Below are 8016 nucleotides of genomic sequence, written 5' to 3'. Positions count from 1 at the left end.
GTGTGTGTGTGTGTGTGTGTGTGTGTGCGCGCGCGCGCATGCATTTGTGTGTAGCTATGTCAGTAGTGGTATTTATGGAGGTATTGCGTGTGTGTCTGTGAGCGTCTGCGGTGGGCACATGGGGTGAAGTGTGTGTTCTGTGGTACAGTGTGTGGCATGGAATGTCTGTCCGCAGTGGGGTATGTGGAGGAGGTGGTGCGTGGTTGGGCCAATACGTGTCTGCAGTAGGGTGTGTGGGTGTGAGTTGGGCACACTGCAGGGCAGGCGGGGTAGTACACTGCAGCTCAGTCTCAGCACCTCCACATCACCTCTCCCCAGGCTCTGTGCCCGTCCTCTGCCTCGCCACCTTACACTGTCCTGTTTTCTTTTTCTTTGTGTGTGTGACTTTACAACTGTTTTATTCAAAGCAATTTTTAAAACTTGTATCTATAAAAATAGGGGGATATTTTAATGGTTTTATCATTAGTTTTAATGTTGCTTATCTAAGCTTCAAATAAATGACATATATTAAGTTCAAAATTTCTGATAGCCATATACATTCTAATCTTTTTAAGGCAGCTGTGGAAGACTTTGTATTCAAAAGCCAACACTATTTTTTTCTAAAAATCACAGGAAGTGATCTGTGTGCCCCATGTTGTAGACAGTTGGCTCAAAGGATAGGAGCCCTTGTACCTGTGGTCCGACATCAGGTCCTATGTGACAGGGAAGGTTTTGTTTTCCTCAGAGAAAGAAAAGAGACTTAACGTATCAGAAGTTTTATTTCATAAGCTTTCACTGTCCCCTGTTTTCTGCACCCTCAGTCGTACTTCAGCGCTTTCTCAACGGTCCAGCCCTCGGTGAGATTTTCTTTCTTGAGTACTTAACCTGATGATTACTCACTTATTCTCCACAACTCACTTCAAATATCTCTGTCTCTCAATCTTTCCCAGCCACCCAGACAAGTGAGGAACTCTTTCCTCTGCGTGTCCACAGATGTTTGCTGTGAGTGTAGTACAATAATCTGTCACATCTCCTGGGACCCCTAGTTGTACGAACCTGTCTCCAGCAGACTGAAATTCCTCCAGATGGAGGTCTTTGTATTCATCATTATAGCCCCAGTGCATGAAACGTAAGAGGCCCCTAAGCAATGATTTTGGAGATGATGAATGAATGGTGAATAGATGAATAAGTGAGCAAGTAAATGCCTGCGTATTAAGAAAGAACCAGTGCTGTGCCATTCCCTGTAGAGGCTGCATTGGTGCTAGAATTTCAAAATAGAATTTTTTAAAAAACTTAACTCTCAATTACTAAGAAAATGCCATTTTTTCATCTTAACATTCTTCTTTCCTACTCTAACTATCCTTTTTGCCTTGTTTTCACAAAGAGCACATCATTTCCTTTTTGCACCCACATTTTCCTTTGAGGCTCGCCCACATGCTAAGATCAAATACTTCACTTCTAAATGCTGTGAGTAACGAGCTCCTTGATCAGGGAAATGACTCTCTAGTCCTCCGATGCTCAGCAGCCCCGCCTAGCTTTGATATTACAGCTCCAATCAAAACTGTTTGGCATCAAATATAAAATGTTTTCATTAAACACTATTATATCATTATGTGAGTGTTTCATAAACCAATCCGAAACAGGTTTAACATTTCTTAATTTTCCTCAGGTGTTTAAAAACACAAGCAAACCAGAGAGAAATCTAGCGAAACAGTTGCATGCAGATTTCCCCCAGGTGTGGTAGGTTTGACCCTCCACTCACCATGCAGTTTGTTATTTCTGGAGTTCTGCAAAGGAAAGGGAAAGGCCAGTTCCACAAGAATAATAATTAGCCAAATATTAATTCAACAAGCTTGTAAATTTCCTGAGATTCACACAGATTTTCTTGACTTTTTGTGATACCCATGTGTTCCTTCTACCTGCTCCTCCATGACCACAGGTACATTGTGGTGGTTGTATCTCTGTGTCTCTCCCAAAAAGCCTCGGGCACTTATCGGTGGGGCTTTTCAGACATGGTTGGCCCTAGGATGAGTGAATACAGATTATAGGTGTTTGATAACTCCGGATTAGTCCACTGATTGGTTCAGCGTGGTTCTGGGTATGGATAATGAGAAGGCCTACCCTATTGTGGGTGGCAGCTTATTTGTTTATTGCTCTTTTCTTCATTGCATGGTAGACAAGAGAAAGAATTCAAAGTACAGGGCACCAAGACAAAAATGAACATCTCCTGTGAATGGGTTAAAAAGGGAAGAAAGGCTCTCTGCTTTGCTGATTCCTGCCTGTCCCCCCATGGACTCTTTCTCATCTGCCGTGTCCCTCTCTGCCATGCCACCCTGCCTTGGAGCCAGCCAACTACAGACTGAAACCTCTACATACTGTGAGGTAAAAATAAACCTTTCTTCCTTTAACATGTGGGTGTCAGGTATTTTGTCTCAGCAATGAGAAAATAACGAAGACACATCTGGGAAGGGACCATAGCCCAAAGTATGCAGCTCCAACTTCTTATTGCTCTCCCCAGCAATGTGAGCTCTGTGCCTGTTTCTAGATTTTGCGGAAGGAACTGTGGGTTGGAACACACCTGTAATCACTATTCCTTAGCCTCATGTTTGTTAACTTTGCTAGCATTAATCACACAAGAGCAATGTATTATCATTATAAAATCCTAGTTGCCAACACATTTTACTGGAGTTTTCAGTTTTTGTTCTGCTTAACCAGTAATACTAATAAGCTAAGCCACATTCAGCTCTTATTAAGACTAAGGTTTTGAAAATACAAAATCACAACCTTGGATACAGTTGCATCAGCTCTGAGAGAGACAAGGGGGGAGAGGGAGTGTGTGTTGGATCATCATGGTTTCAACAGATGGCTTTGTTGACTTTTTACTCCTAAACAGAACTAATATCAACGTAAGGGAAGTATTATGGGCTTCTTAGGAAAAGGTACTGTGTAAATATAGTGATTTTGCCTCATTATCTTGGCTTAGCCTGGAAAATTGGAAGCTAAAGCGGCATATTAACCTATCTCATTAACGAGGACACTGGGTATTTTCTCAGAAGCCGTGTACCTGTCTTCCCAGCCTCAGTAAATAGTAGGCTTGTGACCCTATCCTGGCCACGGTATTAAGGGGGAAATCTTCTAGGAGGCATATTGTTGGAAAACTTTTCAAGAAAAGGTGTGTGTGTGTGTGTGTGTGTGTGTGTGCGTGCGTGCGTGTGTGTGCGGGGGGGGGAGAGAGAGAGAGAGAGAGAGAGAGAGAGATCTACTGGGAGAAATTCTTTTTCTGGTTTCCTCTGGATTTTGCTGTGTGAGGACATTATGCCCAGCCAAAGATGGCTGAAGTAGTCATCTTGCACGCATAGGGGAGGCATAAAGAATCACACAAAGCCAATTTAGAGCCCTAACAACCTTGTTACTGTGTTAACTACCCTTAGCAAATAGACTTATTTCTTAAGCCACTTCTAGTTTCGTATTTTGCCTACTTCCAATTCACTGCGATAGAACATGGCATTACAAAAATAGCCCTGTGGCACATGGCAGGGGATCTGTTTTCAGCTGAAGTTTTCAGTTTTTGTTCCCCCAAACAAAGATGTTTATTGCTCTTTTATATGCCTCTTCATGGCATAGTAGACAAGAGAAAGAGTACAAAAAACAGGGCACCAAGACCAAATCAAATCTAGCACTGGATTGGAAAGACAGGTAAGTGTCTTCCATCAGGAAGTAAACTGGAAAGAATCAAATTCCCCTTGCAACTGAGAAAGGTTATATTTAAAGGGAACTCTAAGGACATAGGAGAATAGACAAAGACTAAGGATGATGAAAATGATAAGGATCCAGAAGCAAGCAAGTGACAGTCAGTGAGACTGGAGTGGGATACAAATTAGGAGAATCTGGAAAAAGAGGTAAACCTAAGTTCTGGCTGGACTATTGTCTTTTCTCAGCTCAGATCTATAGATTTCAGGGATTTTTCTGCTTTTTGCTTTTCTTTAGAGACCTGGACATACTGGCATAGGTCATATCAGGTCTGCTTCAATTCTTGAAATAAATATTATAGTGCATTTCAGAAAACATTTCTATCAAGCTAATCATATCTCTGGGGTTATTGCCATTTAGATGTTGATGAAGCATTTTTTTTTTTAAGCTGGTGGTATACTGGCTACCTCCAAAGTTGGTTAAACAGGCGCAGTCAGGAAAGGGAAGAGAGCTCCATCTGTCCGTTCTGGCAGCTCTGAGCGAGAGATCCAGTATGAGGCAATCTGTCACATCCCAGCTATACTTGTTCTGTGGTAGTTTTAAGATGGCCCAAGATGCTGTGATAAGCAGCTGTCCACTAACGGGGGCTCCGTGGCCATGAAGCAACTAGAATTAGCACACTTCAGCAGAAAGAAAGATGAATTCTTTGGTGTGGCCTACCTCCTTCTCCATGTTCACACACTAGTATTTCTTTAAGGAACTTCAATCTCCTTAATAGGTAGCTAATCATAATGCTTTGCAAAGGACTATGTTAAAAAAAAATTTCAGAACCATGAATGAATGCATACAAGTATCCTCATAAAACTAAAGCCCATGTGAAATCTAGCTGTCCATACCCATCAGGGACTAGAGAGCATTCCCACGAGTTTCCGCTTCCTTTTTAGGGCTAAATGCGGAATCAGGAATTCCAGTCCATATCATCTGATTGTGATCAAGGGAAGAGATTTTTGGCTACCCTTTCAACATTCAAAGAATGCAATGTCATTCCCCTGGTAATACAAAATTCTCCGTGAGTTGTAGCGTCCCAAAGGAGATGTAAATGTTTTGCCTCGGGTGAAAATGAATTTCCATGGAAAATATGACACAAATACCTTTTGTGTCTCAGATGAATCAGACTTTACACTGGAAGGACTTTTCTCATTAAAATTGTACTTTGGGTGAGTGGCTCTTAAAGGACTTTTAGGGATTCTAATGGCCTTCTAAGGCCTTCCCAGGACTCCATGACCTGTACTGTTTCATTCTAGTGTGTACAAGAGGCAATGTGGAGCAGAAGCAAGATCATGGAGTCAGATCTGGTGTTAAATGTATATCCTGCTTGTTATACTTTGTATTTAGTTGTCGCCTTGAAGCCTCGTGTGGTCATAGGTGGGGCTTTTTCAGAGGTGGCTGGATCTAGAGTGTGTGATTGATTCATGGGACAACGCTGAGATCAAGGGCACTAGGATTAAGGGTGCGAGTGCTACCTGCCCTAAGTAGCCTGGATAAGATAAAAGGGATAGGACGAGCTGTGGTTGCCCCTTGTTGCTTTGCGACCTTTTGACTGCCATAAACTGTGTCTCCTCTGCGATGCCTGTCAGCCATGCCACCCTGCCTTGGAGCCAGCCAGTTATGGACTGAAAACTCTACAAACTGTGAGCTAAATAAACCTTTCCTCTTTTAACTTTGAGTCTCAGATATTTTGTCTCCGCAATGAGAAAAATAACTAGGACATCGCTCCTTCCTCAATTTCTCTGGGCACTTATCTTACAGGGTTGATATGAGATCATATAATTAGTACCTAAGATGACACAAAAGATCATATGATCAAAGTCAACTGGCTAGAATAGAGATCTTAACGCACTGTCAAACTTTACTAATAGTTTCAGTGAACCAAGCAATTGCAAGGCTTTGGTGAAGCAGGGAGTGGCTAGGATTAATGCAGCCCTGTGGTACTGTCATACCACATCAAGATAATCCTGCCCAGATTATATATGTGGTCACATCACCAACACAGAACAGACCACCATGAAATGTCTTCAATTTACTCCACTAAATAACTTACGCGACCTTTTCCCAGGGCCCATGCTCAATATATCCATAGATTTCAGATTTGTTATAAACCAGCAACTTAGGCAGGCTAAGTACTTTTTTCTAAAAGAACTCCATAGATAAAAACTCTGCACAGAAGAATATCGTTAGTGTGCCTACCTAGAGTTCTGCCGATCACTTGAGAATTGGAATGGATTTCTCCTTCCTTGGTAGAGACAGAGAATGGATCATAAGCATTTCCTGCTCAGCATCTAACTCAGAATAAGATTTGACATACAGCAGCTTTCATCACCTTATTAGACATAACAGTGAGAACAGGACTCTACTTTCATTTTCATTTCTGCCTGACTTTCAGATCTTGCACAGTCTAGCCCGTTTGTCTCCAGACAGCACCACCAGTAAGCCTCATTTCCCTAATTATGTATGATTCTAAACTCTGCCCTTTCTTCTCTTGTTCTCCCATCTGAATACTAACTAGATATGCCCCTGCTGAGTTTAGGAGATCCGACAAGATCGGGAATGTTCAGTGTGGTCAGTACACAAGCTTTCCCCTTGTCTCTTCCGCTGATCTACCCATCTTTTGAGGACAATCTAAGTGCCCTTTCCTCTTGGAAAACTTTCAAGTCTACTTAGGACCTCATCCAGTTCATGCCTTCCTACCCTCTGTAATCTGGGATCTAACACAGAATCTCGTGTATCTTACATTGTGCTGTTTCTGATGTTTTCCATCCACGGTAGTCTTCTTTCTCTAAATGTATTCTAAGCCTCATTACAGCTGAGAACTCTAACTTCATGCATGCACCAGGAAGCACCCCGTGATTCACTTCCTAACAGTCACCTTTATGACGTTGGACCTATGAGCACCTCACTTCGCTAGTGCTTGATTTAATTGTTGTCTTTCTTTATAGGCAGCCGACACCAGGAAGGCAGGATCATATCTCTCTTGCTCATTATTATTTTGTGTCTGACAGAGCACCCACCTGGAAAGGGGTAGAAATAAATATTTGCTGAAGGTTTTCTAGTGGTAAAACTCAGTGGAGTGAGGAAGCTCATTAATTTATATGATGAACATATGGAGTGTTTACTCCAGGTACTTAGGAGGCATGGCATGATTTCAGTCATCCAATCTTTGAAATGGAAAAACTTTAGGCAATCCTTTCGCACCACTAGTCGGGTCTCCAGGTATGTACAAAAGAATTGTGCTGACAAAATCAAAACCAGATCCCATTACTCAAACCTATTAATTTAATGACAGAAAAGGAGAAAATAAGGGAAATGCAGCCCTATAGAGCTGTGGTTGTTCTTCAAAACACTTCCTCCCCCATTGCCTCCTCTTCTTTCAGAAAGCCACAATACAAGCTTTGGTATATTAGTGATTTTTCCATTGCTGAGACAAAATACCCAACACCCACAACATAAGGGAGGGTAAACTTGTTTTGGTTCACAGTTTCAGAGAGATCTTTCCTTTCCGTGGCAGGATAGTACTAAGGCAGACATCATGGTGGAAGACCTTGGCAGAGGAAAGCCAGGGTGTCCAGGAAGCAGAGAGAGAACTCAGGAACAATAATACAGCCTTCCAGTAATGCCCTTGGGGCTCACCTTTTCTGACCAGATCCTACTTCATAACAACACATTGAGCTAGGAACTCATGAATGGATTAACCCACTGATGAGTATAATGCTCTTGTGATTCAATAAACTTCCAAAAGCTCCATCTCTGAACATATGACAGTTTGAAAGGACATTTTAGATGTAAATCATAACACCATGGACCAATTCATACAGAAAGCAATTCTTTTATCTTGAGTTTAAATTCAGTAGCTAGTATATCCTTCTCTTGTCCCCACCTCCCTGTTCCTTGTGGGCAGTCCTACATTTATGTATGTCCATGGTAGGATACATCTTTGGAAATTTTCTTTTTTTCTTTTAATAATAAAATAGCAATACCATTCCAGCTTGTTTGTACCAAATTCTGGCCACGAAGACAACAAGTTCAAAGCTGCATGTTAATTAACTATAATATTTAAACCAGAGAATATTATATGCTAACTTTAGCCTTCTTCATTTCACCTCATTTAATCAAACACATCACATTTTTATTGCTTTTTCTTGTTGATGTACTTCTCACGAGTTTGGTACAAAATGAGTCCATTTCTTCATCCTAGAAACAAGAGGGATGATGAATTTGGTGTTTATTAGACACCAAATTAGAAGCTAAAGAGAAACTGGTAGACCAATCTTTCAGCTTCTTAGAGCAGGG

The 8016-nt window shown here is 41.6% G+C and overlaps 1 long non-coding RNA gene across 1 annotated transcript in view; it reads right to left on the bottom strand.

The window, feature by feature from the left end:
- LOC104873732 overlaps positions 1-6540 on the bottom strand; it is a 16329-nt gene extending 9789 nt beyond the window's left edge. Inside the window, exons 1-2 of the long non-coding RNA XR_783557.1 lie at positions 6461-6540; positions 5917-5962 (exon numbers count right to left, since the gene is read on the bottom strand). This is a non-coding gene — a long non-coding RNA (uncharacterized LOC104873732). The remainder of the gene's footprint in view (positions 1-5916; positions 5963-6460) is intronic.
- Between the last annotated feature and the right edge of the window lie 1476 nt (positions 6541-8016).

The sequence above is a fragment of the Fukomys damarensis genome, unplaced genomic scaffold (assembly GCF_012274545.1).
Source record: "Fukomys damarensis isolate Sample0158 unplaced genomic scaffold, DMR_v1.0_HiC HiC_scaffold_11, whole genome shotgun sequence".
Lineage (NCBI taxonomy): Eukaryota > Metazoa > Chordata > Mammalia > Rodentia > Bathyergidae > Fukomys > Fukomys damarensis.
This window is presented reverse-complemented; position numbering and strand designations above follow the sequence as displayed.